Source organism: Sus scrofa, chromosome 13 (assembly GCF_054392235.1).
Source record: "Sus scrofa isolate SSC_HxYL_T2T_F1_AM1 chromosome 13, Sscrofa_HxYL_maternal_Yorkshire_Landrace_v2.0, whole genome shotgun sequence".
NCBI lineage: Eukaryota > Metazoa > Chordata > Mammalia > Artiodactyla > Suidae > Sus > Sus scrofa.
Window position 1 is genome coordinate 45,685,840 of NC_139395.1, and position 17,857 is coordinate 45,703,696.

The window sequence follows — 17,857 nt, forward strand, 5'->3', positions numbered from 1 at the left end:
GCTAAGCCTGCAGGGACGATGCCCAGAAGGTTCCACCTGCCCTTGACAATGTTAAGTCTGGAAATCCCACCCCTCCTGGCCTTTCCTGTGGCATGGAGACACATCGCTGTTTCTTCAGCTGGGCCCAGATTTCGCTGGTCATCTTGGTTTAGGGATCAAATGGAACACCTCTTTTGACCACGGAAAACAAGCATCCTGCTCCTCGGGGTGAAGAGCTCTGCACCGGTGTGAGAAAGGGGAAGAGTGACACACAGGTCACATCCCTAGTTGCCCGGGTGTTTCAGGAGTGTCCTGTCCACGTCCTGCCCACTCCCCATTCTCGAGCTGACCTTTGCTGCAGGGCAGACTGGCAGCACTGGGGAGTTTGCACCCAGGAAGCAGCGTGTCGTGTTCTGACTCTGGGTGCTGCCCCATCTCCCTTCTCTCCACTCCTGCTGGTGCTTTCTGGAACTGCCTCCCAAACCAACCACTGCCACTAAATGCTTGTCCTAGGTCTGCTTCTGGGCCAACCTGAAACAAGACCGAGAGCCCCCTCTCCGAGAGGCACAGAGGGCAGGATCTCCCAGAGCACTTACTTTGGGACCTGTCGTGCTTGACTTCTCTTGCTGAGCAGGTGGGGCTGAATCAGGCTGGTTAGAGGACCCTGGTGCTTCTCCCGCTCCATCATCCCAAGTTGAGGGAGGAAGCCCTACAGAGGAAGCCGAGGCTGTGGTGTGTCTGTGCCAGAGGACACAGGCTTGCCAGAGCCCGTGGTTAAAGTTGCAGGATTTTTCTGAGCTGGTTGTTAAACCCCTGGTAGCTAGAAACTGGCCTTCGTGGAGGCGTTTACCCCATGGAAATCAGAGAATGTTATATAATAATTTTGTCACCACTGGAACATCACTGCACAGCCTGTGCTGGTCATGTGTGCTTCCCGTTTCCTCCCATGATTGCCCATCCTGCTCTCATGGCAGCTTTTCTGTCTCCTCAGCCATGCCTTGTCCTTTCATATTTGAAAGGACAAATTTCATATTTGGTTTTGGCCAGATGTCCCTTGTCATGGACCGTGCCGTCCACATGCATATGTGACCACCCATAGCAGAAATGAGAGGCTGCTTATCTTGTTTCCCTCTCAACCCTTGAGCAAGGAGCTGTACTCTTCCCTGGCAGGGAGGCATGCCGGCCTTGTCAGAGCCTTCCAAAGTGATTGGCTGGGGAGAGTGTCTGCCATTCCAACAGTACTCCCCCTAATCTGTTGCATTCGTCCATATTTCTGTTTTTGTACCGTTACCACACTGTCTTTATTACCGTGGCTTTGTAATATTGTCTGAAGTTCGGGAGAGTTATGTTTTCTGTTTGGTTTTTTGGTTTTGTTTTGCTTTGTTTTGTTTTCGTCCTCAGGATTGTTTTGGCAGTTTTGGGTCTTTTATGGTTCCATATAAATTTTTGGATTCTTTTTTCTAGTTCTGTGACGAATGTCATGGGTACTTTAATAGGGATCACACTAAGTCTGTAGATTGCTCTGAGCAGTATGGCCATTTTAATGATATTAAGTCTTTCCAATCCGGGAGCATGGGACATCTTTCCATTTCTTTGAATCCTCTTTAATTTTCCTGATGAATGTTTTTTAGTTTATCTTCCGCATCCTGGGTCAGTTTTATTCCTAAGTACTTAATTTTGGGGGGTGTGATTTTGAAAGGTATTGTATTTTTGTATTCCTTTTCTAATATTTCACTGTAGTATACAGAAATGCAACCAGTTTCTGAATGTTAATCTGTCCCGCTGCTTTGCTGCATTTGTTGATTGGTTTGAGTTGTTTTTGTGTGGAGTCCTTAGGGTTTTCTATTTATAGTAGTATGTCATCTCCATATAGCGATAATATTTTACCTCTTCTCTTCCAATTCGGATAGCTTTCCCATCTTTTGTTTGTCTGATTGCTGTAGGTAGGACTTCCAATATTATGTTGGATAAAAGTGGTGAGAGTGGTCATCCTTGTCTTGTTCCAGTTTTGAGCAGGGAAGGTTTTCAGCTTTTATTCGTTGAGTATTATATCGGCTGTGGGTTTGTCATAAGTGGCTTTTATTATGTTACAGTATGTTCCCTGTATTCCCACTGTGGTAAGAGGCTTTATGAATGGATGTTGGATTTTGGTGAATGCTTTTTTCTGCATCTATTGAGATGATCATGTGTTTGTTTGTTTGCCTGTTTGGTTTTTGTCTTTCTAGGGTCATACCCACAGCATATGGGAGTTCCCAGGCTAGGGGTTGAAAGGGAACTGTGGCTGTTGGCCTACACCACAGCCACAGCAATGTGAGCCGTGTCTGCGACCTGCACCGCAGCTCACAGCAATGCTGGTCCTCAACCCGGTAAGCAAGGCCAGGGGTCGAACCTGCATCCTCATGGATACCAGTCGGGTTTGTTACCACTAAGCCACAATGGGAATTCCCTGGTGTGGTTTTTGACTTTTCTTTTGGTAATGTCGTGTATGATGTTGATTGATTCGCATGTGTTGAACCATCCTTGTGAGGTTGGGATGAATCCCACTTGGTCATGGTGTATGATCTTTTTTATGTATTGTTGGATTCAGTTGGCTAAAATCTTGCTGAGAATTTTTGCATATCTCTTCATCAAAGATATTGGCCTATAATTTGTTTTTGGTAGTATCTTTGTATTATTTTGGAATTAGGGTGATGGTGGCTTCATAGAATGTCTTTGAGAGTGTTCCTTCTTCCATTTTTTGGAAACGTTTAAGAAGGATGGGTATAAGTTCTTGTTTGTATGTTTGGTAGAATTCACCTGGGAAGCCATCTGGTCCTGGACGCGTTGGTTTGTAGGGAGTGTTTTCATTACATGTTTAATTGCATTTCTAGTGATTGGTCTCTTCAAATGGTCTGTTTCTTCTTGATTCAGTTTCGGCAGGCTGTATGTCTCTAGAAAGTTGTCCATTTCTTCTAGGCTGTCGAATTTGTTGGCATATAATTGTTCATAGTGTTCTCCTATGGCTTTTTGTATTTCTGCAGTATCTGTTGAGATTTCTCCTTTTTCATTTCTCTCTCTCTTTTTTTTTTTTTTTTTAGTTTAGTTTTTATTGTTATTTCCGACACACTTTTTTTCCCCCAGTGTACAGCATGGGAACCCAGTCACACATACACGTATGCATAAATTTCGTCTCCCATCGTCCTGCTGCATTGTAAGTATCTAGACATCGTTCTCAGTGCTACACAGCAGGATCTCATTGTTAATCCATTTCCTTTTTCATTGCTTATTGTTTATTTGGGTTCTTTCTTCTTCTTGGCGAGTTAGGCCAGCGGTTTTTCAATTTCATGTACCCTTTCAAAGAACCAGCTCTTGGTTTTATTGATTTTCGCTATTGTTCTTTTGAATCTCTGTTTTATTGATTTCATCTCTGATCTTTATGATTTCCTTCCTTCTGCTGACTTTAGGTTTTGTTTGTTCTTTTTCTAGTTCTTTTAGGTGGCAGGTTAGGTGTCGATTTGAGCTTTTTCTTCTCTTTTGAGGAAGGTCTGTTTTGCTATGAACTACCCTCTAAGAATTGCTTTTGCAGCATTCCATAGATTTTGAATGGTTGTGTTTTCATTGTCTGTCTCTAGGTATTTTTTAATTTCCTTTTTGATTTCCTCATTGACCCACTGTTTTTCTAGTAGCATGTTATTTAGTCTCTATGTAGTCTTTTTTTTTTTTTTAATATCTTTGTTTTCGGGTAATTCTTTTTTTTTTTTTTTTTTTGGTCTTTTTAAGGCCTCACCCATGGCATATGGAGGTTCCCAGGCTAGGGGTCAAATCGGAGCCACATCTGCAACCTACACCACAGCTCACAGCCACGCCGGATCCTTAACCCACTGAGCGAGGCCAGGGATCGAACCCGCATGCTCATGGATATTAGTAGGGTTTGTTAACTGCTGAGCCACAGTAGGAACTCCACATGTCGTCTTGTTTTTTGCAATTTTCTTCCTGTAGTTGATTTCTAGTTTCATGCCATTGTGGTCAGAGAGGACTCTTGAAAGAATTTCTGTACTCTTAGATTAGTTGAGGTTAGTTTTGTGGCCCAGTATGCAGTCATTCCTTGAGAAGGTTCCATGTGCACTTGAAAAGAATGTATACTTCTGGTTTTCCTTTGGATGTAATATCCTGAAAATATCTATTAAGTCTAACTGTTCTACTGTGTCATGGAGGATCTCTTGTCTTGTTGATTTCTGTCTAGAGGATCTATCCTTTGATGTGGGTGGGGTGTTAAATCTTCTACTGCTGTTGCGTTCCCATCACTTTCTCCTTTTATGTTTATTAGTGTTCGTGGTATGTCTTTGGGTGCTCCTTATATAGGAGCATATATGTTAGCAAGTGTAATAGCCTCTTCTTGAACTGATCCTTTTATCATTAAATAGTGTCCTTCTTTCCTTTTCTTTATGGCCTTTGTTTTAAAGTCTACTCTGTCTGATAGGGTTACTGCAACTCCCACTTTCCTGTCTTCTCCATTCACATGAAATATCTATTTTCATCCCCTCACTTTGAATTTATATGTATCCTTTGCCCTAAGGTGAGTATATTGCAGGCTCTGCTTTTTATCCAGTCTTCCATTCGGTGTCTTTTGTCTTTTCTAGGGCTGCGCCTGCGTCATATGGAGGTTCCCAGGCTAGGGGTCTAGTTGGAGCTGTAGCCGCCAGCCTACACCGCAGCCACAGCCACAGCCACAGCCACAGCCACAGCCACAGCCACAGCCACAGCCACAGCAACGCGGGATCCGAGCTGCGTCTGCGACCTGCACCACACCTCACAGCAACGCCGGATCCTTAACCCACTGAGTGAGGCCAGGGATCGAACCTGCAACCTCATGGTTCCTAGTCGGACTCGTTTACCACTGAGCCACGACGAGAACTCCCATTCCGTATCTTTTGATCAATACATTCAGTCCATTGACGTTTAAGGTAACTATTGATAAATATGTACTTATTGCTGTTTTAAGGGTTGTTTTCCAGTTGGTTCCATGTATCTCCTTTGTTCCATTCTTCATTTGGTTGGATGATTTCCTTTTTTTTTTTTTTTTTGCCTTTCCTTGAGCTGTTCCCATGGCACATGGAGGTTCCCAGGCTAGGGATCCAATCAGAGCTGTAGCCACCAGCCTACACCACAGCCACAGCAACGCGGGATCCGAACCGCATCTGTGACCCACACCACAGCTCATGGCAATGGCGGATCCTTAACCCACTGAGCGAGGGCAGGGAACGAACCCGCAGCCTCATGGTTCCTAGTCGGATTCGTTAACCACTGCTCCATGACGGGAACTCCTGGATGATTTCCTTTTATTTTATGCTTGTGTCATCTTCTGTTTAGTTTTTGTGACTGTACTGATTGGCTTTGGTTTGTGGTTGCTCTGTTTTTCAAGTATGTGAACCCCTTCCTATATCTGCTTGCTTTAGTCTGAGAGTCATATGGGCTCAAGCACATAATGAAAAAAAAAAGTCGAGGTTTTCTTTTTCTTTTTTCTAAAACTTTATTGAAATATGGTTGATTTACAATGCTGTGTTAATTTCTGCTGCACAGCAAAGTGACTCAGTTATACATATATGTGTTCTTTTTCATATCCTTTTCTATTACGGCTTATCACAGAATATTGAATACAGTTCCCTGTGGTATATAGCAGGACCTTGTTGTTTATCTATTCTATATATAATAGTTTGCATCTGATAATCCCAAAGGCCTAATCCTTCCCTTCCCCACCCTCTCCCCCTTATCACAAGTCTGTTCTCTATGTCTGTGAGTCTGTTTATATTTTGTAGGTATGTTCCTTCGTATCATATTTTATTTTATTTTTTGAATTACTCAATGAATTTATTACATTTACAGTTGTACAATGATCATCACAATCCAGTTTTATAGGATTTCCATCCCACAACCCCAGTGCACCCCCCACCGCCCAAACTCTCTCCTTTGGAAACCATGCATCTTTCAAAGTCTGCGAGTCAGTATCTCTCCTGCAAAGAAGTTCATTCCGTCCTTTTATCAGATTTGATATGTCAGTGTAGGATTTGATGTTGGTGTCTCATTGTCTGACTGACTTCACTCAGCATGATAATTTCTAGGTCCATCCATGTTGCTAAATATGCCGGTATTTTGTTCCTTTTAATGGCTGAGTAGTATTCCATTGTGTATATGCACCACTTCTTCTTGGTCCCCTCCTCTTGTCGATGGCCATTTAGGTTGTTTCCATGTCTTGGCTATTGCAAGGAGTGCTGCAATGAACATCGGAGTGCATGTGTCTTTGCGAGTCACGGTTTTCTCTGGATGGACGCCCAGGAGTGGGATTGCTGGATCAAATGGGAATTCTCTTTTTCGTTTTCTGAGGAATCTCCATGCTGTTTTCCACAGCGGCTGCACCAATTTAAATCCCACCAACAGTGTGCTAGGGTTCCTTTTTCTCCACACCCTCTCCAGCACTTATTGTTGGTAGACTTTTTGAGGATGGCCATTCTGGCTGGTGTAAGGTGGTACCTCAGAGTGGTTTTGATTTGCATTTTTCTAATACTGAGTGATGTTGAACATCTTTTCACGTGTTTTTTGGCCATTCGTATGTCTTCTTTGGAGAACTGTTTGTTTAGATCTTCTGCCCATTTGTCGATGGGGTTGTTTGTCTTTTTGGTATGGAGCTGCAGAAGGTGTTTATGCATGTTGGAGATTAATCCCTTGTCAGCTGATTCACTTGCAAGGGTTTTCTCCCACTCTGTGGGTTGTCTTTTCGTTTTGTTTAGGATTTCCTTTGCTGTGCGGAAACTTTGAAGTTTCATTAGGTCCCGTTTGTTTATTTCTGTTTTTACTGTCATGACTCTAAGAGGTGGACCTGAGAGGATGTCGCTGCCGTTTATGCCGGAGAGTGTTTGGCCTATGTTTTCCTCTAAGAGTTTTATGGTGTCTGGTCTTATATCTGGGTCTGTAATGCATTTTGAGTTTCTTTTTGTGTATGGTGGAAGGGAGTGTTCTGATTTCATTCTTGTCCGTGTGGCTGTCCAGTTTTCCCAGCACTACCTGTTGAAGAGGCTGTCTTTTCTCCATTGTATATTCTTGCCTCCTTTGTCACAGATGAGTTGGCCGTAGGTGTGTGGGCTTAATGCTGGGCTTTCTCTCCTGTTCCACTGATCTATATTTCTGTCTTTGTGCTGGTACCATGTGGTTTTCAGGATTGTTGCCTTGTAGTATAGTCTGAAGTCCGGGAACCTGATTCCTCCGGCTCCATTTCTCTTTTTCAGGCTGTCTTTGGCTCTTCTGGGCCTTCTGTGCTTCCAAACAAACTTTAAAATATTTTGCTCGAGTTCTGTGAAAAAAGTGCTTGGGAATTTGATAGGGATTGCATTGAATCTGTCGATTGCCTTGGGTAGTATAGCCATTTTGATAATATTGACTCCTCCAGTCCAAGAGCGTGGCATGTCTTTCCATCTCTTTGTGTCATCTTTGATTGCTTTCATCAGTGTCGTATAGTTTTCAGAGTACAGGTCTTTTGTCTCTTTGGGTAGGTTTAGTCCTAGGTATCTTATTCTTTTGGATGCGGTGGAAAACGGGGTTGCTTCCCTGATTTCTCTTTCTGATCTTTCATTGTTGGTATGTAGAAATGCCATTGACTTCTGTGCATTGATTTTGCATCCTGCGACTTTGCCAAATTCGTGGATGAGCTCTACGAGTTTTCTGGTAGAGTCTTTAGGATTCTGTAGGTATGGTATCATGTCATCTGCAAATAGCGATAGTTTTACTTCTTCCTTTCCAATTTGGATTCCTTTGATCTCTTTCACGTCTCTGATTGCCGTGGCTGCGACTTCCAAAACTACGTTGAAGAGTAGTGGTGAGAGCAGACATCCTTGTCGTGTTCCTGATCTCAGCGGGAATTCTGTCAGCTTTTCACCACTGAGAATGATGTGAGCTGTGGGTTTGTCATATACGGCCTTTATTATGTTGAGGTAGGTTCCCTCTATGCCCGCTTTCTGAAGGGTTTTTATCCGAAATGGGTGTTGGATTTTGTCAAAGGCTTTTTCTGTGTCTATGGAGAGGATCACATGGTTTTTACTCTTCAGTTTGTTACTGTGGTGTATCACACTGATGGATGTGCGGATATTGAAGAGCCCTTGCATCCCTGGGATCAATCCCACTTGATCATGTTGTACGATCCTTTTAATGTATTGTTGGATGCGGTTTGCTAGTATGGTGGTGAGGATTTTTGCATCTATGTCCATCAGTGACATTGGCCTGCAGTTTTCTTCTTTTGTGGTATCTTTGTCTGGTTTTGGCATCGGGTGATGGTGGCCTCATAGAATGTGTTTGGGAGTGTCCCTTCCTCTGCAGTTGTTTAGAATAGTTTCAGAAGGAGAGGTGTTAGCTCTTCTCTAAATGTTTGATAGAATTTGCCTGTGAAACCATCTGGTCCTGGACTTTTGTTTGTTGGAAGTTTTTAAATCACAGTTTCAATTTCAGTACCTGTGATTGCTGCGTTCCTCTGAATTTCTCCTTCATCTTGGTTTAGCCTTGGAAGACTGTACCTTTCTAAGAATGTGTCCATTTCTTCTAGGTTTTCCATTTTATTGGCGTATAGTTGCATGTAATAGTCTCTTAAGAGCCTTTGTATTTCTGCGATGTCTGTTGTTACTTCTCCTTTTTCATTTCTAATTTTATTGATTTGAGCCCTCTCTCTTTTTTCCTTGATAAGTCTGACTAAGGGTTTATCAATTTTGTTGATCTTTTCTTTCTTTCTTTCTTTCTTTTTTTTTTTTTTTTTTTTGTCCTTGGTCTTTTGTCTTTTCAGGGCCACACACATGGCACATGGAGGTTCCCAGGCTAGGGGTCTAACCGGAGCTGTTTCTGCCAGCCTACGCCAGAGCCACAGCAACGCCAGATCCGAATTGTGTGTGCAACCCACACCACAGCTCACGGCAATGCCGGATCCTTAACCCACTGAGCAAGGCCAGGGACCAAACCCACAACCTCATGGTTCCTAGTGGGTTTCGTTTCTGCTGCGCCACGACAGGAACTCCTGTTGCTCTTTTCAAAGAACCAGCTTTTCGTTTCATTAATCTTTTCTATGGTTTGGTTCCTTTTTTATTTCATTGATTTCTGCTCTGATCTTTATGATTCCTTTCCTCCTACTAACATTAGGTCTTGTCTGTTCTCTCGCGAGCTGCATGAGATGTAAAGTTAGGTTGTTTATTTGAGCTTTTTCTTGTTTCCTGAGGTGGGCGGGCTTGTCTTGCTATAAACTTTCCTCTTAGAACGGCTTTTGCTGCATCCCATAGGTTTTGGAGTGTCGTCTCTTCATTGTCATTGACTTCTGGGAATTTTTAAATTTCCTCTTTGATTTCTTCAGTGATCCATTGGTTGTTTAGTAGCATGTTGTTTAGTCTCCACGTGTGTGTTTTTTGCGGATTTTTTTCTTGTTGTTGATTTCCAGTCATTTAGCGTTGGGGTCGGAAAAGATGCTTGATATGATTTCAGTTTTCTTAAAGTTACCGAGGTTTGCTTTGTAGCCCAGGATGGGATCAATCTTAGAGAACGTTCCATGTGCACTTGAGAAGAATGTGTGTTCCGTAGCTTCTGGATGGAATGTCCTATAAACATCTATGAAGTCCATCTGGTCTAATGCTTCATTCAGAACCTGTGTTTCCGTATTGATTTTCTGTCTGGATGATCTGTCCATTGCTGTAAGTGGGGTGTTAAAGTCCCCCACTATGACTGTGTTATTGTTGATTTGCCCTTTTAAGGTTGTTAGCAGTTGCCTTACATATCGTGGTGAACCTAGGTTGGGTGTGTGGATATTTAAAATTGTTTTATCTTCTTCTTGGATTGATCCTTGGATCGTTAGGTAGTGACCTTGCTTGTCCCTTAAAATGTTCTTCAATTTAAAGTCTATTTTGTCTGATATGAGTATTGCTACTCCAGCTTTCTTTTGATTCCCGTTTGCATGGACTATTTTCTTCCATCCTCTCCCTTTCAATTTGTCTGTGTCCCTAGGAGTGAAGTGGGTCTCTTGAAGACAGCGTATATATGGGTCTTGATTTTGCATCCATTCAGCCAGTCTCTGTCTTTTGGCTGGGGCGTTTCATCCATTAACACTTAAGGCAATTATTATTATTTTGTTGTTGTCTTTTTGCCATTTCTTGGGCCGCTCCCGAGCATATGGAGGTTCCCAGGTTAGGGGTCGAGTTGGAGCTTTAGCTGCTGGCCTACACCAGAGCCACAGCAACGCGGGATCTGAGCCGCGTCTGCGACCTGCACCGACCTGCACCACAGCTCGCGGCCAGGCCGGATCCTTAACCCTCTGAGCAAGTCCAGGGGTCAAACCCACAACCTCATGGTTCCTAGGTGGATTCGTTAACCACTGAGCCATGATGGGAACTCCTTGAGGTAATTATTGATAGGTATGTTCTCATTGCCATCGTATTCATTGCTTTGGATTTGTTTTTGTTGCTCTTTTTTCTTCCCTTCTTCTCTTGTTCTCTCCTCTTGTGGTTTGAGGACCATCTTTAGTGTTGTACTTGAGTTGATTTTTCTTATTTGTTTGTGTATCAATTGTAGACTTTTGGTTTGCAGTTATTCTGGAGTTTTGATGTAACAGCCTCTATAGATACGAGATTGTCTCAAGTCGTTGGTCTCTTAATTGCAAGTGCATCTCCAGTGTCCTGCATTTGTACCCTCCTCGTCTCACAATTTCGGATGGTGGTGGCATAGTTGTGCATGGATGATTTTGTGTCTTTACTGTATATATACGTTTACTGGTGAGTCTTGTCATTGGTGGTATTTTTGTTTCTGATTGCGGCCTTTTCTTTTCTGTCTAGAGAAGTTCCTTTAGTACTTGTTGTAAAGCTGGTTTAGTGGTGCGGAATTCTCTCAGCTTTTGCTGATCCGTGAAGCTTTTGATTTCTCCTTCAAGTCTGAATGAGAGCCTTGCTGGGTAAAGTAATCCTGGTTGGAGGTCTTTTCCTTTCAACACGTTAAGTATATCATGCCACTCCCTTCTGGCCTGCAGAGTTTCTGCTGAAAAATCTGGGGATAACCTTACCGGGCTTCCCTTGTATGTTATTTGTTTCTTTTCCCTAGCTGCTTTCAAGATTGTCTCTTTGTCTTTAATTTTGGTCAGCTTGATTAATATGTGTCTCGGGGTGTTCCTCCTTGGGTTTATTTTATATGGTACTCGCTGCGCTGCCTGGATTTGAGTGAGTGGTTCCTTTCCCATGTGAGGGAAGTTTTCGGCTATTATCTGTTGGAGTGCTTTCTCTGTCCGCTTCTCTCTCTCTTCTCCTTCTGGCACCCCATAATAAGGATGTTGGTGCGTTTAACGTCGTCCCAGAGTTCTCTGAGACTCTTCATTTGTTTTCAATCTTTTTTCTCTTTTCTGTTCCGCATCCGTGATTTCCACTAATCTGTCCTCCACCTCGCTTCTTTGTTCTTCTGCCTCCTGGATTCTGCTGTTGGTTGCTTCTAGTGAATTTTTTTATTTCAGTTATTGATTTTGCATCTCTTCTTAAGTTTCATATCTTGTATCTCTTTGCTCGGTGTTTCCTGAAAGTTATCCATCTTTGCCTCCAGTTTATTTCCAATGTCTTGCATCCTCTTCAGCATCTTTTTCCTGGAGGCTGAGACTCTCCTGACCCCTTAGCTGATTTTCTGGGGGTTTTCCTTTCTCCCTCCTCTGAGTTATACTTCTCTGTCTTTTCATTTTTATTCGTTTTTGGTGTGGTGACCTTTTTACAGATAATAGAGCTGTAGCCTCTCTCACTTCTGGTGTCCGCCCCCCTGGTGGCTGAAGTTGGTATGGGGGCTTGCTGTAGGCTTCCTGATGGGGGAGGGACTGGTGCCTGCCCACTGGTAGGTGGCCTGATTCCTATCCCTCTGGTGTGTGGGGCTTTATCTCTGGATGGGATTAGAGGCGGCTGTGTGCCAGGGGGGCCTTTAGGAAGCCTGTTTACTGCTGGGTGGGGCTGTGATCCCACCTGGATTGTTGTTTGGCCTGGGGCTTCTCAGTGCTGATGGGAGGGGCCATATTTTCCCAAAATGGCCACCTCCAGAGAAAGGCACACTGCAGAATATTCCCCAGAGCTTTGCTTCCAATGTCCTTTTCCCACAGCAACCCACATTCACCCCTGTTTTCCCAGGAGGTCCTCAAAGAACTGCAGTCCGGTTTGACCCAGATTCCTGTGGAGACTTTGCTTTGTCCTGGGACCCAAGAATGGGGTCTCCGTTTCCCCCAGTCCCGTGGAGCTCCTGTGCACAAGCCCCACTGGCCTTCAACGCCAGATGCTCTGGGGGCTCTTTCTCCCAGTGCCAGATCCCCACACGTGGGAGTTTGATGTGGGTCTCAAAACTCTCACTCCTGTATGTGAGTCTCTGTGAACCAGTTACTTTCCAGTCTGGGGGGCCTCCACCCTGGGAGGTACAGGGATGCTTATGTCGTGTAACTGCCCCTCCTATCTCTTGATATGGCCTCCTCTTTGTCTTCTGCAGTAGGATAACTTTGTGAAAGTTTCTGGTCCATTTGGTCGAAGGTTGCTCAGCATTTGGTTGTAAATGTTGTTGTTTTTAGGAGAGAAGTTGAGCTCCAGTCTTTCTATTCTGCCATCTTAATCCCCTGTCAAGTCTAGGTTTTCTTACTTTCCTTCCCTGCAGTTTATGATTTTGATGTCGTTTTTAAAATCTTCATGCTTATCCTTTTGCTGTTCCTTGTGTTTATCATTCCTTTTACAAATAATGTTTTTTTCTTTTTGATGTGTATACTGGCTTATTTAAGTGATTACTTTCCAATTTTGTGATTTCCTCCATCCTGTATCTTCTTCCTTCTTTCCTGTTTAGAGGAGACCTTTCGTCATTTCTTTTAGAGTGGGTTTAGTATTGCTGCTGTATTCTTTTAGTTCTTGTTTGTTGGAAAAATCCTTTATTTCTCTTTCTGTTTTAAATGATAATCTTCCTTTCTGTCCGACATCTTAGCCAGGTAGCACTTCTAGTATCCGCTCTCCCGGCTGTGCTATGCCGGCCAAGGGCGACAAGAAGGAGAAAGATGCCAGGAATTCGGCCAAGAAAGACAAAGACCCAGTGAACAAATCTGGGGGCAAGTCCAAAAAGAAGAAGTGGTCCAAAGGCAAATCTCGGGACAAGCTCAATAACCTAGTCCTGTTTGACAAAGCAACATCTGACAAACTCTGTAAAGAAGTTCCCAACTATAAGCTTATAACTCTAGCTGTCGTCTCTGAGAGATGGAAGATTTGTGGTTCTCTGGCCAGGGCAGCCCTTCAGAGCTCCTGAGCCAAGGAGTTGTTAAGCTGGCTTCAATGCACAGAGCTCCAGTAATTTACACCCAAAACACCAAGGCTGGAGATGCCCCGGCTGCTGGAGAAGATACATACACAGGTCACACCAACTCCATATTGCACATCTTGAAAAATAAAATGTTATCGAGTATAAAAAAGAAAAAAAGAAAAAAAGAAAAAAAAGAAAGTCTTGCTGGGTAGAGTATTCTAGGCTGCACATTGTTCCCGTTTAGAGCTTTGAATATATCGTACCAGGCTCTTCTGGCCTGTAGTGTTTCTGCAGAGAAATCAGCTACTAGCCTAATGGGGTTCCCTTACAATTAAACTCGTTGTTTTTCTCTTGCTGCCTTTAGAAACCTCTCCTTAACTCTAACTTTTGCCACTTTTTAAAGTGGCAAACTACACTATGTCTCAGTGTAGGTCTGTTTGGGTGCAACTTGTTTGGTGCCCTCTGTGCTTCCTGTATCTTGGCATCTGTGCCCTTTAGATTTGGGATGTTTTCAGCCATAATTTCTTCAAATATATTTTCAATCCCCTGTTCTTTTTCTTCTCCTTCTGGGATCCCTGTATGTGTAGATTGGCCTGCTTTGTATTATCCCATAGATCTCTTAAATTGCTTTCATGTGTTTTTCATTTGGTTTTCTGTGATTTCCATTATATATCTTCCAAGTCACTTATTCATTCCTCTGCATTATATGTTCGGCTCTTCAGTGCCTTTAACTCAGTTTATGTCTCTGCAAATGAATTTTCTAATTTTTCCTGGCTCCTCCTTATAGTTTCTAGTTCCTTTCTAAAGTAACCTGCATTCCTGTGGATACCCACTCTTAATTCCTTTGGTATTTTAATCACCTTCTTTTGGAACTTGGTGTCTGTTAGACTGAAGAGGTCTGTTTCATTGTTTGCTGCTTCAGGGGAATTCTCCTGTTCTTTTAACTGGGAATGGCTCCCGAGCGTCTTCATTTTGCTTATATTTTTCTTATTCTGTGAGTTTAGGAAAAAAACAACTACTGTAGTCTTGGAGGGCTATTTATATACAGGAGGGCTCCTAGGGAGTTTGTGAGGGCTTAGTTTTTAAATTTAGTTTATTTTTTGGCTTGAGGACTGCTTTTGGTTTAGATGCTTGCTGTCTCTTTCCTCCGTGTGTTCAGGCAGTTATCCCCTTGATAGTGGGTATGCCAGGGTAGGGCCTGCGTGTGCTTCCATGGAGATGCGGGCAGTGGTCAGGGCCTGTAGCCAGTGCCTGGCTGCCGGGCCCTTGACAATGGCAAGGACCCATGGGGAGGTGGCCCAGGCTGCTCCTGGTTGCATGGCCCTGGGAAGTGGCAGTGCCCCTCAGGCAGGTGTAGGCTGTGCCCTGAGCATTTGTCAGTGGCAAAGGTGTGCTTTCCCAGGGGAGTGAGGGCAGCAGGTGGTGTTTGGTTGCAGTGTCCTCCTCGGCGGCAACCCCTGAGGTGAGTGGGGCTGCAGGTGGTTCCCAGAGACCCATAGTGGTGGCAGGCCATGTCCCCCTCTGGAGTCTGAGATGGCTGCTCCAGTTTTCTCCTGCCTCCTGTAGTTTGTGCAAGAGGTATCCCGCCTTCTGAGAGCCCGCACGTGCTCCAAGAAAGATATTCCTATGGCAGTCTCACCCCTCCTCCTCTGGTGCTCCCCAGTAATGGTGCCTTGCTTCTCTTGTGGGCCCAGGCCTCTTCCCAAGCTTCCTCAGCTGTGGTGCTCCACCCACCAGCCCATGGTACGCAGCTCCCTAGCCCCTCAGACTGTCTCCACACAGCCAACCCTAGTCCCTTCCCCAGAACGGACCTTCGAAGCCTGAGTCTCAGTGCCTAGCATTGGTTCAGGGTGTCTCAGACTGGGGTAGAGTCTCTGCCAAAAGGTGTCCCAGGCGGTGATACCAATGGTCTATGCAGCTCTCTCTCTGCTTTCTCCTCCTCAGACTGGCCGCTGTGCTTTTTTCCAAGGCTTCGAGGTACCTCTTCTGTCCTGGCTAATCCCCCCATCTTTTAGGTGGCCTTCCAGCATGTGAATTCCTTTCCTCTTTCACAGCTCCTTCCTGGTCCAGCCCTGATTCCTGTTTTGGTTTTTTTTTTTTCCTGCTCCTCTCTCCCTCTCTCTCTCTCTCTCTCTCTCTCTCTCTCTCTCTCTTTTCCTTTTGTTCTTCCCAGTTGTGTACAGGGTTTCTTGCCCTTTTTGGAGGTCTAAGGTCTTCTGCCAACATTCAGTAGAGGTTCTATGTGAATGGTTCTACATGAAGATGGCTTTGGGGGTTTTTTTGGTCTTTTTTTTTTTCTTAATTGGGCTACACCCACAGCATATGGAAGTTCCCAGGCTAGGGGTTGAACCAGAGCTGTAGCTGCCAGCCACAGGCACAGCCACAGCAATGTGGGATCCGAGCCTCATTGGTAACCTACACCACAGCAGGCGGCAACACTGGATCCTTCACCCGCTGAACGATGCCAGGGATCAAACGCATGTCCTTATGGCTACTAGTCAAATTCATTACTGCTGTGCCACCATGGGAACTCCTAGATGGTTTTTATTGATGTGTTGTGAGAGAAGGGTATGTCTTACTCCTCTGCCATCTTGATGCCATTACTACCTCTTATTCTAAGAGGACACGGGTCAGACCTTCCAAAAAATGGCACTGAGCATCAGGCCAGTCCAGTGCCAAATGGTGAGGAAGGAAGAGAGAAAGGAAGGAGGGCTGCTCCCGGGCTGGCAGAGTGTGGGGCTAACTGGGGTGGAGTCTCTGCCCAAAGGATGAGGCAGGTCGACTCCCTGACAGGCTGGACAGTGGGGCTTCCTGGGAGCCTGGCCCCAGGCAGAGCTGCGTCCGGGTGGAGGGAGGAGATGAGTGTGGGGGGAAGTGACAACTCAGTTGTCACCACCGTGGTTCTGAAGGGCCAGTGGGATGCTGGTCCCTGGGCGGGGCTCTGGGCAGTAGGTGCTGTTCGTGTCCTGTCCACATCCACTGGCTCAGAGGCTGCCCCCGGCCCCCCACTCTTTGGACTGTGGGACATGGATGCTAAGGGCCCCCGGGGGCCCCCTTCCCAGCAGCCTTCACAGCCTCCCCAGGAGATGCCTGGGGGTTATGCCCCCTCTGCCCTCAGCCTGTGGGTGGTGACTGACTAGCAGGGGACATCACAGCCCAGCCACCCCACCTGCAGTCAGTCCTAAAGCAGGGGAAAGTTGCGTTTCTGGTTCCAGGGCATTTAGGGTGAGGCTGAAGCTCGAGTCAGGCTGGAGCACATCCCAGCTCAGCTGCTCCCTCTGCCCTCTCCTGCTCCCCTCTCCCCCTCCTGACAACACCCCTCCCTGAATCCCATGCCTCTCCATTCCAGCTCAGGTCCTGCTTCTAGAGGAGGAGCCTAGGACGGCAGTGGAGCTGTGCGGAGTCCATCCCCTCGCCCCACATGGTGAGGTGCGGGGCCTGAGGAGGAGACAGAGAAGAGCCCTGGTGTCCAGGCCGGTGGTGCGGGAGGGGAGTGGGGAGGGGGCGGTGCTGTGGGCCGAGGGCCACTGGGGGACTTACCAAGGGGTCAGACTCGCCCAGGAGCCCGAGAGCCCAGGGCATGACTGCGAAGGGTTTTGCATGGTTAGTGCAGATGCTCAGCCCAGGGCATTCCTGGGGGGCAGCCTCAGAGGTCTGGGGGCACCGAAGCCAGACTCGGGGAGTGGAGGCGAGGCCAAAAGAGAACAAAGGAGGCAGTGAGAGTGGGTGAGGAGGGGCTACTGCATCCCCAGTGTCCTGCTGTGCCGAGGAGGAGACCAGGCTGCGTTCAGGCAACGTCCTTGTGGACCCTGCCCTTGACCCCCACCTCCTACGTCTCAGGGTCAGTTTGAGCCCTTCAGAGAGCGGATGGAGTCCTTCAGGTTCATCTCAGTGGGGCAGAGGAAGAGAATTCTGAGGTGTCTAGAAGTCTGAAAGCAGTGGCTTTGCCTGTGGCCTTGGGCAGGAGAAAGAGTGAGCAGTGATGGCTAAGGGACTTGCCCAGATCACTTAGTTGTGAAGAAGAGCAACTACCCTGGTAGTTGCCTGTTTGAAGGCCTCGGACTCACAGAGCCAAAGGTGGGAAGAGACACCATTCATCCCCGTCTCTCTTAGCTTTTGTCTGCAGGCCATCTGACCAGTTTCACACAGACTGCTACTCCCGTTCTCAGCTTGATCAATGGCCACTGAAGAATTTGAATGTAAGAACTCCTCAAAACCTTCCAACAGCGGCAGCCTCTAGGACTGACTAGCCTTCACTAAATGTGCCAGAACAAGACTGACTTTCTGGGCAGTCATGTGATTTCCTTAAACCTCATCGTGAAATTTTGACCTCCTTTGTGTGTTTTGCCCAGACTCCAGCAAGCATTCTAAGTTTAAACACTCGTTGAATTCTGACATCGCATGAGCAACACCTTCTTCTGAGCTTGCTGCTTCTTTGTATGTGAAACCTGCCCTATGCTTACCTGCAGCCCACAAGCTAGTCTACACGCTCCCTCGTAGTGGTAGAGTGCATTGCCCTAGACTTCCTGCTGGCCTTCTGAGGCGGGGTATGTGTAGTTGGCAACTTTGCTGCACGTGGGTTAATAGTACACTTGGC

The 17,857-nt window shown here is 45.7% G+C and overlaps 1 pseudogene; it reads left to right on the forward strand.

Moving 5' to 3' along the window:
- The first annotated feature begins 12,929 nt into the window (after positions 1 to 12,929).
- Positions 12,930 to 17,665, forward strand: LOC146397303 (small ribosomal subunit protein eS25 pseudogene; annotated as a pseudogene).
- The last annotated feature ends 192 nt before the right edge of the window (positions 17,666 to 17,857 follow it).